This window comes from Canis lupus, chromosome 29 (assembly GCF_011100685.1).
Source record: "Canis lupus familiaris isolate Mischka breed German Shepherd chromosome 29, alternate assembly UU_Cfam_GSD_1.0, whole genome shotgun sequence".
Lineage (NCBI taxonomy): Eukaryota > Metazoa > Chordata > Mammalia > Carnivora > Canidae > Canis > Canis lupus.
The window spans coordinates 18,901,174-18,920,835 of NC_049250.1; the positions used below are offsets into that span (position 1 = coordinate 18,901,174).

A 19,662-nucleotide genomic window follows, 5' to 3' on the forward strand; every position below is an offset into this window, starting at 1 on the left:
CTGCAGACTTACTTGTTGCTCTTGGAGCCGGCTGCTTCCTTGGGTATTTGGCTGGTGGTGGTATAGAAAAGGACGAATATGAGGAGACATGTACGTAATCTAAAAGACTTCAACACTGACAGATGGGATTTAAAGAATCCAAACATGGGACACCTTTGTTAGAAGTTAGTCTAGAGAGAAAGGGATTATACTTAATTTTGCAGAAAGAAAGAAAGAACAAATGAGATCTTGCCTTGGGAGTATCAAACTACAGAAGGCCACCATTGTCACATCATGCAGGGTCAGTTTCTAAAGGTGACACCATGTGGCAGCAAGAGGTAGATGCAGTAATAGACTGAGACTAACACTAGCCTAACTCTGATATAGAAGCCAATTACTACCTTATTTTCCATTTTGGGATGTGTAATGCCCTCTGGTTCACAGAAAATCCAGAGGGAAGAGAAGGTACTAGAATTCTTGCTATCAACGTAGTTATTAAATCCATTGATTACGTTGAAAATTAATAGAGACAGGACTATATTTTCATGCCAAGTAGTAGAGCATATATCCTGTCTCCAAAAAATACAGATTGTATATTTTTAGAGAAATCTACATTTTTAATGAACTAGCTTTTGAAGATATCACTAGATCCCCTAGTGTTTCACTGGAATATAAGTTTCATGAACATAAAGAATCCAGTGCTATATTCTTGGAACTTGGGAATATAGTAAACTGTCATATACATGATTAAAAGCTTTGTTCATTGTAATATTTTGAGCTTCATGAATACTAATTAAATACATAGGTTGCTAAAATGAGCAGAGAAAAACTACAAACACATTGGTTCATTTTTTTGCATATCTGAAATAATTAAATATTTTGAATTTATCTAGGCCTAAGAAAATAAAACATAATTCAATTAAATATACCCCCAAATTTATTGGATATCTATATTATGCCAGGTACTGTTCTAAAAAATAATGGAAAGAGAGTTTCCTGTTTTTAAACAATTTACTGGAGGAGATGTACAACCCAAAGAGACATTGCAATTGGTAGATGGACAGTATTCTGGAAGACTGCAGGGATTGAAACAAACTGAAATGAAGGGGCTTATGACAGGCTCTATGGAAGTGGTGACTGAGCAAAGCTTTAAGCAATAGGACAAAGAATAGTCAGCAAAGAACAGGAAAATATCCAGGTACAAAATACGCTCAAAATATGGATAGAGCATCTTGTGTTTTAGGAGAGCTAAAAGTAGCTTGATATAGCAAGAGAAAAGTATGCAAGTGAGGATGTATCAGTCAGAAGCAGAACCACTAGAAGGTAGACAGATGATAGATGATGATAGATGATATGGATGATAGATTAGATAGATAGATAGATAGATAGATAGATAGATAATAGATATACAGATAAATGTAAAATTTAATAATTATTTGATCTGATGCAAGTGTGGAAACTGACTCAGTAGTTTTTGTAGTGCTGATGTCTTTACTGACAAAGATTTTCGTCCTACCATAATTGTTCATCGTATTTGTTGACCTTGGTCAGCATCTGGGTTTTGCCTTATTCAGCCACAGCCACTCATTTTTTTCTCTGTTGCTCATGTCATTTGTCCAAACTCTGTGCCTTCCATCCCCTCCTCCTGCTGTTCTCCTTTTCCAGACTAATATGTCACTGCTTTGAGTCTGCTGCTGTTGGAGAAGACTCTCATCAATCCCAGCTCCTTATTAAGGACTATAATGGTTCCTAAGGAATCTAGAATATATTCTGCATGGAACAAAATTTGAAGGAAGACAGCTGAGTGCCTCAAAAGCATTTATTCCCACTAATAATCACTAGTGGATTGCTATAGGCATATGTTGCTTCTGGTTTGTCATACAATAGAGGAAATGACCATTTTTGTTAGGATACTTGTCTCCTTGTCTCTCAATCTCCACCCCACTCCTGCCAGCTCCTCTGGCATTGGAGTAACCACCTATCCCTTTGTTGATGGTGCTACTCCCAATACCAAAGGTCTATGACTTATTCCCCCAACCCCTACATCTATTCAGTGAGGCCTTCTGGGAATGGTTGGTTCCTGAGGTAAGTAGGTATGCAGATTAACCCAGGTCTTACTACTCACCACCTACCACCACCAGACTTTGAATACACAGATATTTCCCTTAGCCCCTTAAATCTTTACTCTTCAAACCAGAGCCACAGTATTAAAATAGAAATTACTCCTTTATATATAAAACCTCTAAATTCCGAAACGTCTGTGTTGTACTTTTAGAATTCCCTTTCAGAATTTCAATAGAATAGCTCTATTTACCCCCTTCCTCCATGTGGCTTGTCTTTAAAAGCCAACTACTCAAGATTAACTTCAAAAATAAATGAATTTTCCTACCATTACTCAATTTGTTGCTGTGGGGCTTTTTCTTTTTTATTATATTATTATATTATGTCATTGTAATAAATATTATTTTTCGGTATTTTCGTGGCAAGTATAATCTAGCCAGGAAACACAATCTGGGAAATCTCGGGGAAGTATGTTTCAATAACTAGACAACTCTAACAAACTTTTGTTCCAATCTTCTTGGAATGTGACTATTTGCTGCAGTCTTTTGAAGACTATATAAACTAATCTCTGAAAAGTATTGTCATGGAATTTTGGATTGAAGGAAATTTCCATATAATCCAACTATTCACTATGTGAAAGATTTCCTCTTCAGCATAGAAGGTGCTCAATTAATGTTTTGAATGAAAGACTGTGTTGAAATGGATGAATAACTGAACTCCACCTCTGAAACTAATGATACATTTAATTAATTGAATTTAAATATAATAAAATTTTTGGGGAACCCTGGGTGGCTCAGCAGTTTAGCGCCTGCCTTCAGCCCAGGGTGTGATCCTGGAGTCCCAAGATCGAGTCCCACATCAGGCTCCTACATGGAGCCTGCTTCTCCCTCTGCCTGTGTCTCTACCTCTCTCTCATGAATAAACAAATAAAATCCTAAAAATAAATAAATAGATAAATAAAATTTTAAAAATTGTGTTAAAAAAAATAAAATAAAAAAATAAAAAAATAAAAAAATAAAATAAATAAATAAATAAATAAAAAATTGTGTTGAAGGTGACCTGAATTGATTGATATTTATTAATCCCAATTATTTATACCCATAAACTCTATTATATTTTATTCCCTAAACAATTTTATTGTCTTATAATGAGATAGGTCAATATGGTCAAATGCATGCACACATGTATACACTTCTCAATTTATGTGTAATAGATACAATGTGCCTCTTTTTTAATCCAATAAGTAATCCACTTAAAGACAAAATTCTTAAATCTCCCTAAAATTAAATAAAATCTAGACTGATTTTTCATAAAAGTAAACATAACTCTAATGTAAAAATATTTAAATAACAGGAGTAAAAGATTTCTACTTTCTTAAGAAAGAGCTAGAGCCTTTTAATTTCTTTAAGCATAGCATTTCAACTATGATCAAACCCAGGTTTTTACCACAAAGAAAAGATATCCAATGTATAAAACAAATAAGTTTTTATATATTAATAGCCATTTTAACAATTTTCCTTTCAACTTTTCAATATATGATTCTTCTGGAATGTACAGTCAGGAACTCCAAGCCGTTTTGACATTGATCCAGGAGGTATTGTATATTCTAGATTAAAATGGAGTCGAAAGCCTTTGATACATCATCAAAGCATTTCAGAATCATACACCTCTTCTGCGAACATTTATGTCAAACTTAAAGTAGCATGAAAATAGCTCTTTTTCTCAGTACTACCTCAAAGTCAACTGCTAACAGAACACATATTAAAGAAAATTTGAGAAATAATTTCACTTTTGTGTTTGGCTTTGCATCATTTCTAGTTCACTTTTCTAAGTGTAGTCCTTATATTCCTGCCAGACATCAGTTTCAGCAGACACTCTAGAATTGTGAGGCCCTTGAAAAATTAGCCACAACTACTTCTCATTCTCAATAATTAATAGGATCTTAGGTACACTTGACAGTTTCTCAGAAAGATCTGAAATTACAGGCTTAATTTACTTCCTTTTTTTTATTTTTTATTTTTTTACTTCCTATTTTTTGACAGCTGGAGCCAAAAACGTTGGATGTTTCTCTTCAGCTGCTTTTCAAACTGTACAAGTGGAAAAAGAAAAGACCAGGGAGATTTAGTCCCATAAACAGCTTCCATTTCAACTTGCTCTTTTAAATCCCTTTAGTGAATATAGGCACGGGGTTCATACCAACTGGGCCTTCAAGGCTGTATAATTTATTTTATGAGCGCTGGCTTGTTTTTTGGATATTTTAACTTTTGCTCTTGGCAGGACATACCATGCCAACTGTGTGCAAAAGTAAGTTTGGATCCTAGTACATTGCCAGACAACATTTAGGGATAGTTCAGTTTATTTTTTTTTTCCTTTGGGAAACTCTTTGGGACAATTTTGTCATGGTGAGAATTTAGATGAAGTTTGATTTTGAATTGGATCATAATATGATATAAATTGAATCTTTTCTTAATTTTGCTTACCTACATGGAGGTGGATAATGGTGACAAAATGTTCTTTAAAGCATTAATACTTAACCCAGCAACTCCACTTCTAATAATTTATCTTAAGGACAAAAATATGGATAAGAATTTTTTCAAGTAATGTTTCTCATAGCATCATTAATTATAAAGAAAATTCTTAGTAATCCAAATATCCAGCAAAAGATCACATAGCTGTACTAATGTCTGGGGAGTGTGAGTCAGGGTTCTTAGGAAATCAGGAAGCCCATATGCTATTGCTACTTCATTAGTTCTAGCATCTTAGCACTCCATCAGGGAAGAACAGGAAAATTTAGCTCAGTCAAGCTGATGCATAAAATTAACCATTACATGTAACATTCTTCATTTTTATTTTATTCTCCCTCTTCTCAGTTTTTACTTGTCCAAATCATGATATCTATTTACCTCAAACTCAACTTTTCTGTCTTCTCCATCAAGATAAAGGGAAGAAAATTTTGCTTGCTGTAGTAATAATAATTCAGCAGCACAAGGAATTGTTGATGTTGTCTGTTTGTTTAACCCAAAAGTCGTCAGACAATGCGTACGGGCACGAACTCTCTTTTGCTGTAACTTTCTGTCCCAGGAACACTCTGCCATCATGAATCTATTGGTGGGGCCAACACTGCAACACTAAAAGGTCACACATGAAGGCTTTGGAGACACAAACTTTCAGAGTCATAGTTGAGGGATTTCTGATGTGGGTAGTTTATTCATCTGGGAACAAGTGATTTTTGCCTAAGTTGCTGGCATTTTTCCTCCCTTGTCAATGTCTTATCGACTTATGAGAACAGTAACTTTGGGTCATAAGAGAAAAAAAAAAAGCAACTCTGAGCTCAACTTCTAGCAACCCTAACTTCTGCAACTGAAAAAGACTTATTCAAGATGCAAAATCAGCTGAAAGATTAATTATTTAATAAATTATGGGAGAAGAGGATTCTGCTTTTTTTTTTTTTTTTTTTTTTTTCCCACTTAGGCAGGAGCTGCTGTCATTTAAAGATTGTTCCTCTCAAAGACACTAAGGAATCTGAAGGAACCAGTATTGGTGGACCAGCTGTAAATGGTTAGCATCGATTTTGATTGGTTGATGTTTGAGCCATTGTGAAATGTTTCAAATGTTACTTTTGCATATAAATCAAATCCAAATCATACTCAAGGATGCAGTTTAGCTAAGTCCTTTAGGGGTATTCTCCAAAGCAATGTTATGCATTTTTTTCATCCTGAAATATTGTTACTTAAATTTATTAGATAGATATTTTGCTAGGCAGGTGACAACTTGATAGTTGTAAATCTATTTGGCTTATACTACTTCACAATTTAGAAATAGCCCTGCTCAGAAACCCTTATTTTAATTGTGTATCATTTGACAGAGTAGAAAAATAAGAGTTTAAGTATCAACTCACCCTTAATCAGTTTGCTTTTCTAAATGGCATTTAAGTGTGTCTCCCCTATTATGAGGTCAACAGCAATCATTCCTTTATTTGGAGAAACATCTCAATCTATTTGACCTTCTTACCTCATAATACTGTGGTTGCTATGAAGACATAAATTTGATGCCTAATCTAATTTTTAAAGGGCTTTTATAAATTATAGCACAATTTATGCATGTTGTAAAACCATCACATACACACACACACACACACACACACACACACACACACTGGTACTTAATTGTATAAAGTATAAAGGAAAATCTCCCATTCATTTTTCTGCCCATTATATACTCCCCACAGGAAGCCACTGCACTAAAGGGAAAATTCAGTAATGCAATTTTTATCAAAGGACATGCTGCTTTACCTATATTTGTAGGTGACTTTACAAGTAACCACACAGGCCATGCAAGAGCCAGCAACGTGTATGGTACTCACCTGGCCTTTTTGGTTTGGTGTCATCCATTTTGGTGTGTAGGACAAGGGCCAGGTTGCTGGCACCTTTGGCTACTCTTCCTTTTGCTGTCTATGTAAGTAACAAATGTTCTAAATTTCAATGTGCCTGAATCTGTCTGGTCTTCAACTTTATCTTTGCCCTTTATCTTTTGTGCCTGGCATATGAACCCACTTAATCCTCAAAATAATTTTATGAAGTAAGTGCTTTTTATAAGGATGGATAAACTGAGTGCTGTAGACTGAATGTTTGTGTCCTTCCACCTCAAAACTCATATGTTGAAACCGTAACTCCCAAGGTGATGGCATTGGGAAATGGGGCCTTTGGTAATTAGGTTTAGATGATGTCATGAGGGTGGAGCCTCCATGATTACATTAGTGTCCTTTTAAGACCTGGAAGAGAGTTATAGCACACTCTCTCTCTCTCTCTCTCTCTCTTCTCTCTCTCTCTCTCTCTATGCAAGCACAAAGTAAGATGGTGGCTATCTGCAACCAGGAAGAGAGCCCTCCACTAGGAACCAAATCTGCCAGCACCTTGATCTTGGATTTCCCAGCCTCCAAACCTGGGAGAAATAAATATTTGTCATTTAAACTACCAAGTCTATGGTATTTTGTTATAGTAGCCTGAGTTGTCTAAGGCACTGAAATACAGAGGTAACATAGGTCATCTTGGCAAGTGGTAAAACTCCACTTTAAACTAAGATGATTTTGTCATGGAGACTGTGCTCTTAACCACTGCACTAAGCTGATTTTTATATCTATCGAAAACTATATTTCCAAAAAAACAAAAAGAAAGAAAAGAAAAGAAGAAAGCAAACCAATCAACCAGGATAGCTATAATAAAAGATACAGATAATAGATATTGATAGAGCTGTGGAGGAATTGGAACCCTCATGCACTGCTGATAGGAATTTAAAATGGTGCAAGCCATTGGAACACATGAGTGGCTCAGTCCGTTGAGCATCCAACTCGTGATTTTGGCTCAGGTCATAAACTCTAGGTCCTGGGATTGAACCTGTGTCAGGCTCCGTGTCAGGCTCCATGTCAGGCTCCATGCTCAGTAGGGAGTCTGCTTGGAGGATACTCTCCCTCTTCCTCTACTCCTCCCCTCACTCTCTCTCTCTAAAATAAATAAATCTTAAAAAAATAAAATAATAAAATAAAATGGTGCAGCCACTTTGTAAGGCAGTTAGACACTTCCTCAAAAGGACTTAGCAATTATATTCATAGGTATATACCTAAAAGAAATGAAAATATATGTCTACACAAAAACTTATCCATGAACATTCATAGCAACACATTGTCTTTATCTATCCATCCATTGACAAGACTCAGGTTGTTTCCATACTTTGGCTATTGTGAATAATGCTTCAATAAATGTGAATATAGAGATTTCTTCAAGATAATGATTTATTTTAGTTTTTGTTTTGCCCCCCAATCTATCTTTTATTATCTATTTTCATGGTTCTCAGATAGTTGGTTTATGTATTTTGCCCTAGGTGTTGAGTTGTAATCAGTGGTATAGGTAAACAAAACAAAACAAAACTTACTCTAATTTAGCCAGAACTGGAACTGTTCCTGGACAATGACCACACCCCAAGGAGAGAGATGAAGTGTCCATCCCCAACCTTTATAATATATAAACTAACCTTTAAAATAACTTCTTATATAACTTCTTATTGTAAAGGTTGTTTTAAAAAACAAGAACTTTGCAATTTTGTTTTCATTATACCTGGTAGAGTGCCACACACAAGAAGCCACTTGGTAACTATATTTTAATAAGGATCAAGTAACTAATGGTCAAGTAACTAATTAGGAAAGACTTACCACTGGTTTGAGTTTCCTTCCACTTCTGTGTGGCCATGCAGGAAATCTTTTCTAGTCTTCTATTTTCTCTATAAGTCAACAAAGAAATGGCAATATGGTAAAAGATGAGTAATTTCAAATAAAAGAGAAAAACAATAGTATCAACCTAATTTAATTTTTTTGAAGTACAAATATATTAGCTGTAGATTACAAATATATTAGCTGTAGATAAGTTGGAAATTTCTAATGGTCTCCATACTTTCAAAGGCAAAACCAAAATATATAAAAATTGTGAAGAATAGTGAAAAATCAACACCACTGTAATCCAACAATGGTGTGTTTATAAATAGGATATCGTTTTTTATATGTTTATTCTGAATGAATGTGTGTATGCACCAATTAATGCCAGTTTCAGCTTTTGAGCCTGCAAACAAGAAAAAGATCTCAGATAAACCATAAAAATGAATAACCCTAATTTTGGTGTGGAAAACAAAGAATAATGAGTGAATCCAAGAGGAGAGAGAGAGAAAAATTTTTTAGAGGTTGAAAAATTGAGTGGGAAATGAGAAATCAGGCTTCGTGGTTGTTCTTTTGAGATCCAATAGAAATGAATCAAGATTCACCATTGCATCTCAGACAGAACTGGGATGGCTTTAGAGCTAGAAGCTTCCTGAAAGTTTTTGAAGAGAAGGACCAAGGGCAAGAAAAGAGTAGATTTAGTAATATAAGCTGGCAATCTGAACCAAGTAAACTCTTGTATATTCCTCTAAACTCTTCCTATCTACTGTACAATAATGTTTTCTGCTTTAGCAATAAGTGACTGAGATGGTACCTCTATTCCAGACATACCATGGTATGTGTGAGGGAGTCCACCTGGGGGAGGAAGTTAGACTACAAGTTCCTGCAAGCAAATACTCAGGGTGGTCTCTGTAGAAGGGACAGAAAAGGCAGGGACCCTGCATTTCTTGTACCTGCACACCTTCTTTCAAATGCTTTTGAATGATGAAGCAGTAATGGGAGATTCTGTAAACACATTCTACTCTCATCTTGCTTTCAATGTTTTGCTTCTTGTTTTAGAAATAAAACTTTTCACATTGGGGGATCCCTGGGTGGCGCAGCGGTTTGGCGCCTGCCTTTGGCCCAGGGCGCGATCCTGGAGACCCGGGATCGAATCCCACGTCGGGATCCCTGTGCATGGAGCCTGCTTCTCCCTCTGCCTATGTCTCTGCCTCTCTCTCCTTCTCTCTCTGTGACTATCATAAATAAAAATAAAAAAAAAAAAAACTTTTCACATTAACTGAGAGAGGATGATTGGAGAACTGTGTAATTTTGGTTACGGCCATGTTCAGACCACTATGTTTTCCAAATCATATGTTACAAGAAACTAAATGACTGCAAATGGGCTCTAGGTAATCTTCTATATATAACATTTTATTGACCCTTAGAGGAATGCTTCCCACTTTGCAATAATGTCAGTCAATATTAAGAATTTGAGGTCTTATTAAAAGATTTTCTAAAAATGAAAGCTCTTAGAGATAAATCTGTAGCCACAAAGTAAAGCAAAGCATGTGATATGACAGCCATATAATGGAAAATTCACTATAAATTAGCCACATGAAACAGTACAACTAGGAGGGTACATTATCTTTTACTATCAAAAATGTGCTTTGTTCGGCATTGCAACATAGAGTATCTTATTGGCAGGAAAATAAAAGGCTGTTGGGTTTGTCCCAGCTGTGTACTTAACAAGGCCCCACAGCTGCTTTTTTAGATCTTTTGTGGTAAACCATTTAAGAAGAAAGGGAGTGTGTTTTATCATAAACATCCTTATCCATGTTCTCCTCCAATTCTTTCTCCACCTCAGACTTTTTTGAAAGTGCAGATCTTGGCCTATTATCAGAAAGTAAAGAAACCAAAGTTTTGCAACTAAAACTTTAATTTGGGGGACTTTTAAGTGTATCAGTGAACCAGAGAGTGAACCAGCAGCCAGTGACCAAGGGAACAGAAGGAAGTAGTCATCCTCCTGGACACCCCCATGCACACCCCCAGTCAGAAGCTTGGCTGACAGCGCTGGGAACTGTTGGAGTGGACACAAGGACCTGACATTTTAGCACTTGTCATCTACTGTAACCATAGTATGGCTACCCAGGTAGCCCAGTCACATGTGCTGAGAACTGACCAAGTGGCCCCTGCCACATTCCTATACTCTTGGTTAGCAAAGATACATCAGCCTTTCCGGGCTATTCAAGAGTTTTGACCATGTAATATCTAAGGAAAAGAGCATAATATACTAAAAGCTTCAAAACTTTGATGGGGAAATCCACAGAACTTCTGGACAATTGCCTTTCATGCAGACTGTGGTGACTATTAGCTTTTAGTACAAATCAAAAGCAAGTACTCTCCCAAGGTATTCAAAATGGCACCACCAGCTTTTCTCCATTGCCCCTACAAGAAAGATTCTTGAAGCAAGATTCCTGTGGCTGTTCCGCTTTGTTCCTTTATTAAACTGTAAAACATGAGCTTCATGATTTCTGGTTCATGCTTCTCATTTCATGCTTTCAAATTAAAAGTAAAAATTTCTTGACCCCCTCTTCTTTCATTATTACTCATTTTTCTCAAACCAGGCAGTTGAGTGAGGATGAATAAAATGAAGACCATTGCAAGCCTGGATCTTTGTCTACCCCCAGAACACCATACTATCGGCTTTGGGGAGGCATGTAGGATTTTAGCCAATGCCTTTTACAAACAATTTTGCTGATTATTTCCTGGTTTTCAGTCTGTTCTATGGGAAATGTGATTGAGAGAATCAACTGCTTTTTTTTTTTTAAGATTTATTTATTTATTTATTCAGAGAGAGAGAGAGAGAGGCAGAGACACAGGCAGAGGGAGAAGCAGGCTCCATGCAAGGAGACCGACGTGGGACTCGATCCCGGGTCTCCAGGATCACACCCCCGGCTGCAGGCAGCGCTAAACCGCTGCACCACCGGGGCTGCCCGAATCAACTGCTTTAAATTTATGGTAGGCAGTATGTTCTTCCAAGGACTTAGAAACATAGGTAACCAGATCATGGAGAGTGCAAAGAAGTTTAACTATTTTCCTCTCTAGTTTGGTCATTTCTTCTGGCCTCCATTGAATCTCATGTCACCTCCAGGAGAAGATATTCAAGATCCTAGAGAGAGGTGCACAAATCACCCAACCTCTCTCTCTCTTTTTACTGTGACAAACAGTTCTGTTTGCCAGTGGTTTGGTGGCAATGGCAGAGCAGTGAGAGTGGAGAAAGAGAATGGGAGGTAATGGTTGAAATATGTTAAGAGTTATTGATGCACTTCTGCCCCTCAAACCCTTTGACAATCAAGATTTGGTCCCACAATATTTTTCATTAATCCCATAGCAACTGTAGGATGATTCAAAACATATTAAATACCCTTCCTTTATGGAATAGAAACTAGCTAATTCAGATATACTACTCTCAGAGATATCAATAAATTAACACCTTTCCAAATACTCAGGATGTGTATATGGTGGTATCTTACCCATAAAATGACACCATAGCCAATGGCACAGATAAATGTCTTAAAAATCACCTTTTTTGGCTGAACTTTCTGAAGATGAGACTTACAAAAATGGAGTATCACTTACTTCCTCATTTAGCTTAATTTTTTTCCGAAGTAAATGCCTTCATGGAGAAAGCTGAACTGTACTGCCTAATTATCCATAAAATTATGGAAGCTAAATAAAGTTCTAAATTATTTAACAATCTGCTACACATTTTTTATCTTCCCAAATATTTTTGTTTTACAAAGTTTTTGACTTACTTTGGAAAACTATCTAACCATTACATAAACTATATGTTTTTAAATTTTTTTTAAGATTTTATTTATTTATAGAGATGCAGAGAGAGAGAGGCAGAGACACAGGCAGAGGGAGAAGCAGGCTCCATGCAGAGAGCCCGACGTGGGACTCGATCCCGGGACTCCAGGATCATGCCCCAGGCTGCAGGCGGCGCTAAACCGCTGCGGCACGGGGGCTGCCCCATTACATAAACTTTAAATTGTGGATCTAGTAACACCAATGGCTTGTACAATTGATTGATTGTTTTACTCATAGTTTATGTAACATTAGGTATCCAGAATTTTAGGAAATCGTGGATAAATCAGGCACACATCTTTACTTCAAGAAGCTTAGGGACTAGTAAAGGAGAAGACATTTGTATAAATAACTATGGTTTAAGGAATAAATGGTTACATGTATTGAAAAATGATACATGCATTATTATATTTATATAGGGTTTTTTGCTAATTTATACATATGAGTTATTGGAAAAAAGCTATTTTAACATGGAACTATATAACTGGGAAAGGGGAACTAGCTACTTTTAAAAAATATATTTTATTTATCTATTCATGAGAGACACAAAGAGAGGCAGAGACACGGGCAGAGGGAGAAGTTGGCTCCCTGTGAGGAGCCCAATCTGGGACTCAATCCCAGGACCCCGGGATCACTACCCAAGTCAAAGGCAGACACTCAACCACTGAGCCACCCAGGCGTCCCAATGGGAACTAGCTAAATTCACTCTGTAGGGAGGTAATTTGAAAGACTACACTTTTGAATCCACATAAAAATCTCAAAAACATACATGTCCAACTAAAGTTTTTAAAAACTCATATCTATGTTTCATAAATTATTCTAAAATTTATAAATAAAATTCCACAAAAAAAGAGTTCCAATAAAAGATGCTTTTTAGATAGCTGTAAGAAAAAATCCTACTAATTTTGACAAATACTTTAAGAGGAGAAGATTCTTTGCAAAACTCTGAGTATAAAGCTCTCATCTAGAAGGTATAATGTGAGCAGATCATAGGAAAGGCTGGATTCTAAGCATAAAATGATAGTGGAGAGGTAGTCTTGGGGAGACTGCACAGAAACCAAAGACATGGAGTAGAGAAGAGCAGGTGTATTTGGGAATGTTAGGGAGGCTTGCTGGTCTCGAGGAGAGTTCTGATAGATTCAGGAAGGAGATTGGGATCACGATGTAGAAAGATTACGTTCTGGGCTATTTGGCATGGTTATTCTTGGATGACAGTGGGAAGACATGACATTCAAATTGTTCTTTACGAAGACTAACTAACTGCAGTGCTCTAAAAAAACGCACTGGATAGAAGAGACTTATTAAAATGTTGCTCTAATAGTCGAGGTGAAGACAGATAACTATTTCCTGTGGGAATGCAAGAATGAAAGTTGTAACAGAAAGAAGGGGATGGTTGCTGGTGACCTCCTGATATAATCATACATTAAACAAAGTAAGAAACTCTAACCCCTCCACTGAGTTGCCCTTGAAATGTAAAAATGACTCTCGCTTTAGGATACTATTGAGTAAACGCTGAATGATTTCAAATAATGGACCAAACAAATCTTGAAAATAGCTATGGTTAGCATACACATCGGTCTGAGTTTCTCCTTGTTCTTGCATAAAAAATTCAGAGTTGTGTACTCAGAGTATTTTTCACAGTACCATACAAGTGTCAAGTTGACCAAAAGCACGTATTTCCATCTGATGTCAAACATAGTGCCAAGCTTTAACTTTGCAATGAAACTGCAGTGTGCCAAATAGACTTTCCACGTACCAGGTGACCTGCGGATGCATATTGTCCTGGTTTGGGAATTAAAGAGGAGTCTCACCAAGATCATTTGGCTCCCAGGGTAAATAAGCCTCTGCATGTGATCTGATATTTTTATGTCAGTGATTTACTTGACTGTCTCTTCAAATTAAACTTCCACTATCCTACCTTTCTTTGTGTCAGTTGTTCTTGCTGAAGTCTAAATAAAGGAAATTTAATCCAGTCAAACTATAGACTGAAAATAAACACTGTAGGGGAAAAGTAAGCAGCCTATGTTATTGGAATTCCAAGAGTTCTTTGAGTTCGGCCAACACTACTCTTATTGGGGACCCTCCAGTGGGACCTTTGGTAAGTACATAAACAAAAAGTGAAGTACTATCAAGTAATTGTCTGGCAATATCAGAAAATTTCCATCTTATTGAAGAAAAAAAAGCACCCTTTGGTGTCAGTGAGCATAACATAACAGTGAGGAAATCCACATTGGCATGCGATGGCTTTTCCCCATTAAGCCATAAAGGGCAGGCTGAGTTATGTTCATGCCTTGCCAAACAAGTTTTAGCTGAAGGCAGGAAAGTGGAAAATGCCTGGGTATTTCATTGTGCAATGGAGAACACCAGATATATTAAGAAACAAGAAAGAGGCAGCAATTTATTGACTGACAAACATGCTCAAATGGAAATAGGGAGCCAGAGGACTGGCCATTGAGGAGATTTTCCTGTAATAGTTTGCAACAGAAATTTCCTGGAAAAGACCACCCTCCCAGAGAATAGAGAACTGCAATCGTGTGCATGGCACAGGCCATCTGAATGGCCCACATGTTCAAACCAGACAATTTAGGAAATTATACGACTGGAATTTTAAAACCTGCATTTCTACTTCATATATCACAAAGTGCCACCATATTTCTTCTCCTATAATCTTTTAAGCTTGAAATCCACCAGAGAAAAGCTTGATGAAAATTGTTCTTTTCCAACCTTTGAAATCCTTTCTTATTAATTTGAAGTAACTGGGCAACTTGTGATTATTGAACAGTCTGGATCATAGAGTGCTTCTAAAGCAGTTTTTATATTGAAAGAGAGAGTAGAGAAAGTCAGAGATGAAAAAAGAGAAAAAGACAACTAGAAGAGGGAAAAGAGCAAGAGGCTATCTCTCACTTGAGGGAAGGAAAGAGAACTAATTTCCCCGACTTTTGCACATGTAATTAATTCACTTCCCAGAATGGTCCCCTGTGGTTACTGTGAACCCCATTCTACAATTGAGAGACTAAGAGAGGTTAAATAAGTTGTCCAAGGTCATACAAATGGGAGAAACTCAACAGTAAGTTTTTCACTAGAAACCACTGACTCATAAACCCTATACCCCTGGTGTTCCCCAGTGCACTCTGAGCATGCCCAGAGGTGATAAAGAAAGCTCCTTAAGAATGACCCTGCCTTTGGCTCTGCCTTTGGCTCAGGTCATGATCCCAGGATCTTGGGATGGAGTCCCACATCGGGCTCCCCGCAGGTAGTCTGCTTCTCCCTCTGCCTGTGTCTCTGCCTCTCTCTCTGTGTCTCTCATGAAGAAATAAATAATTTAAAGAGAAGACCCTAATCACTAACTACAATTTATTTCTATTATTTCGGTGGTTTATATTCAAATGAATGATTTTAAAATGCTTTTAAAAAGTGTTTCACAATTCGCCATGTCATGCTGAAATAAAGACATCTTTCCAATTTCTGCCACAGCTTGGCTGTGTGACCTTAGGCAAGTTACTTAAACTCTCCAAGACTTGCTTCCTTCATATGCGAAACAGGAACAATAAAATCAACTTTGTAGGTTATTATGTTATATGAGGTAATCCTTGAAAACTCTTAGCACAGTGCCTGGCACATAGTGACAATCAATTAAGGTTAATGACTATAACCAGGGAGATTATGCCACTTTGACAAACAACCATCAAAGTATCAAAAGTTTTAAAGGATAAAATTAACTCGTCATTCACTTAAGTGTTAGTCTTGGGGCACTTGAGCTCTAAATTAGGCTTCTTCGAGGTCTCAGAATGAGGGAAGCTTCAGTGTGGCACATGCTTCCTTAGTCACTTTAGTAAGAGAAGTGACAATAGTGACTTGGGTCTCAGGTCCTTAAGACCTATTATCTGCAAGTGACACATGATACTTCTGCTTATGTTTCATTAGTCAGAGAGCTTCATGATCCAGTCAAATTCACTGGGTTGGAGTAGGGTTGGTAGGGTATGATGTGCAATCCTATCATGTGCCCACAGCCGATCGCAGCAATTATTTGAAATAATTTCTGCCATTCATTTACTAAAAGGAATGTAAACTGAAATCCTTAAACAGAGTTTAGTCAAATCATTGCTAATGAAATTTTCTTATATTAGCAAATGCAAATTCCTCTTCCTACCCAAATGTATTCATTCCCAAATTTAATTACCAAGGGGTTGGAAATGAGGAACATTGGTCCTTGGGAATCAAGTGAGACTCCTCTAAATGAAGATCTTTTCCTCCTACTTATTTTTCACATAGATATCCCAGTATACGAACTGTATTTTTCTACATTTGCTTTATCATTCCCTCTCCCTTCCTCTCTCTTTTTCTCTGTCTCAATTTCCTTCTCTTTCCCACTCTCCTCCTCCATCTCCCCACTCTGTGAGAGTGTGTGTGTGTGTGTGTGTGTAACCATTTGAGAGAAAGTCACAGAAATGATGTTTCACTTAAGTATCTTAATATGCATTTACAACAAAGGCATGCTGCTACATAATTTTAATACAATCATAAAAATGAGGAAATTAACATTGATATAAAACTACCATCCAATCCATAGACCCCATTTGGATTTTGTCAATTGCCCCAATGATATCATTTATGAACTCTTTCCTTTGTGGTTTGGAATCCATTTATTTAGTTATCATGTCTCTTGAGCCTCCTAAATTAGAGTAGTTCCTCAGGGTTTTATTTTTCCCTTGTATTTCATGATTTTGACATTTTTTTGAGGCATGCAGACACTTACTTTGTAAAACAGTCCTCATTGTGGGTTTGTTTGATATTTCCTGGATTTAGGGTATGCATTTTTTGGCAGAAGTACCGCTTTATTCTTCTCAATGTATCATATCAATAGGCACATACTGTTGATTTACCACTTGTTTAACCAAATATCTGTCATATATCTCCACTATAAGAATACTTAATAAAGTTTTTGTATTTGAAATTCTTGATAAGTATTTAATAGAAAAATATTCATAGCAATTTAATTATAATGCTTCTCATCAAACATTTGCCCTCTAGTTTCAGTATCTATTGATCATTTTTGTCTGAATCAGTATTACCATGAGGTTGCCAGATGTTCACTTTTAAAGTCCATTATTTCTTAGTAGTTGACATGTTGCTCTAAGACAGGGACTTCACTTCTCTCTTATTTATTTATTCATTCATCTCTTTGATCAACATTCACTTCTAAGTTCCGATTTTACCCATAGGGTCATTCCACATTATTATCATCCCTTTTTTGATGCTCAAATTCTCCTAGATTTGAGTATTAGGAGTATCATAAAGCTGACCTCTGTATTCTCTTGATATTTCCCCCATTATTCTTTGAGCAATTCCTATTTTCCTATGCAAAAAGATATTCAAGGCTCATCTGTACTTTTCCTGCCCTAGTCTTGAAATCAGTCATCTCTCTAAAGACCTCTGGTTTGTTTTAGTGGGAACTGATATTTAGAAAACAAGATCTTGCTATTCATGGTCTCTGGGATGTCATTGCTGTGTAGGCCTTCTCAGAGACTAGAACCAGGAAATGCATACACTCAGAAATTCACTCATATGTTCATCTATTCCTAAACTTGCCTCTCAACATATATTAAAAATTATGAGTTATGAGTTCATATCAATACCGCCAATTCCAATTCAACTTCATTCTTTTATGTTAGACCCACTGCTCTTGCCCCAGGTTCTTGAGATGTCTGAAGATCCTATTTTTTTTTTTTTATCATAAAACCATTTGGAAATGTCAGGAAGAATTGAAAAGAAAATATTCCTTTTGGTGTATGGTTTCTTTTTATTCAAGAAAGGGTATTTATGAAGTGCCCACAATAAGGACTAGAGAAGGTAGAGCCTTTTCGGATTTGAACAGTGCTTTGTGTGCCCACAAAATTTTTAAAGTAGGATAAGAAATGGCTTCCATGGTGCAATTTTTTATCATTATGTTTCCAAATCATATATAAGAAGGTCTACATAAAAAAATGTAAGGGATTGGGGTGCCTCGGCAGCTCAGTCAGCTAAGCATCTGCCTTCAGCTCAGGTCATGATCCCAGAGTCCTGGGATCCAGCCCCACATCAGGCTTCCTGCTCAGAAGTGAGTCTGCTTCTCCTTCTCCCTCTGTGTGTGCTTGCACACACTCTTTCCCAAGTTCTCATTCTCAAATAAATAAATAAAATCTTTTTAAAAAATGTACCGGATACATGAAGTTTTTCTTTATTATTTTTTTTCTTTAGTATTGAATTGAGGTCATTGATTTTTTGGGGTTTATGTACATATTCATAGGAGAGACAGAAAACAGTTACAGTGGGACTTCTGATTTTAGCCAAGATGGAGCAGCTTCGTTCCTCCCAGTTTCTCTCTCTAAAAATTATAAAAAACACTGGACATAACACTCTGAAAAAAGAAGCCTAGGAAGACTATAAAAAGTGGGAGGAAGACAGACTGCCTTGAAACCTCAGGACATAAGGTACACAGTGGGGAATCTTCTGGGTTTCCCTGATTGCCCTCTACATATCCCAGAGAAGGCACTGCAGGAGCCTTCAACCCTCAACTGCCAACAGGCACAGGAAAAAACAAACATACAAACATCTTCAAGAATATCCTATTCCCCCTAGCCAAAGGATGGAGAAAGAGTAGCCCGTCAACAGAAAGTATTTTTCCTACTACAGCTAAATAATAATAATAATGATAACAATAATAACAACCACAGCAATAATAATAATAACCCACACTCTCTGTGGTTATAGTAAGGCCAAGCAACAAAATGTTCTTCAAAAAAAAAAAACAAAAAAAAAATGTTCTTCCACCCTGTGTATGAAAGCGTGGTGTTCTATCTTCTCACTCCATAGAGTCAGTATTTCCAAGTAGGGAGCTGAGCTTCCACCACCACCCAATATCAACAAGACTCGGAAAGGTAATACAAGGCAGGGCTAGCCAATATTGCTGGTGTCAGCAGATCTGGAGGAGCTAGATGCCTATACCCACCCAGCAGCAGTAAGACTGACTGAAGAGGTGCAGTGCTGGCCTAAGCTAGTCAGTATTTCTCCTTCCCCACCTTGGTGTCAGCAGGGCACAGTATAGAGCTGAGCTTCCATTCCTATCTGGCATCAATAAAACAAGAAAAGATGGTGAGAGGCAGGGCAAGGTGGCACTCCACATAACTTCTCTACATCCTTGTCACCACCAGCATTCAGTAAGGAACTGAACATCTAACCCAGCTCTGCAGCAGCAACACAGTGGCACTGAACATAAACACCTACCTGACTTTTACACTACAACAGGTAACTGTTTAAAAAAAAAAAAGACTAAGTTTCAGAGTCTCATAATATATCTAGTAGTCAATTATAAAATCACAGGAAAACCCAACCTGAATGAGTCAACAAAAACCAACACCCAGATGCACCATATTGGAATTAAGTGACAAGGATTTTAAAGCAGTCATCATCAAAATATTTGATAAGTAATTATGAACCCTCCTGATACAATTAAAAACGAAAGAAAATCTTAGCAGAAAAATAAATGATTCTAAAAGACCCAAATAGATGACACGAATTGAAAACACTGTACT

The 19,662-nt window shown here is 36.9% G+C and overlaps 1 long non-coding RNA gene across 3 annotated transcripts in view; it reads right to left on the reverse strand.

Annotated features, from left to right (window-relative positions):
- Positions 1-6,019, reverse strand: part of LOC102151134 — a 29,637-nt gene extending 23,618 nt beyond the window's left edge. For 2 of the 3 annotated variants that reach the window (XR_005380862.1, XR_005380864.1), the window contains exon 1: positions 5,939-6,019. This is a non-coding gene — a long non-coding RNA (uncharacterized LOC102151134). Of the gene's footprint in view, positions 1-12; positions 171-1,495; positions 1,669-5,938 lie in introns of those variants that run through there. The other variant, XR_005380863.1, reaches the window with a different exon arrangement.
- Positions 6,020-19,662: the final 13,643 nt, after the last annotated feature.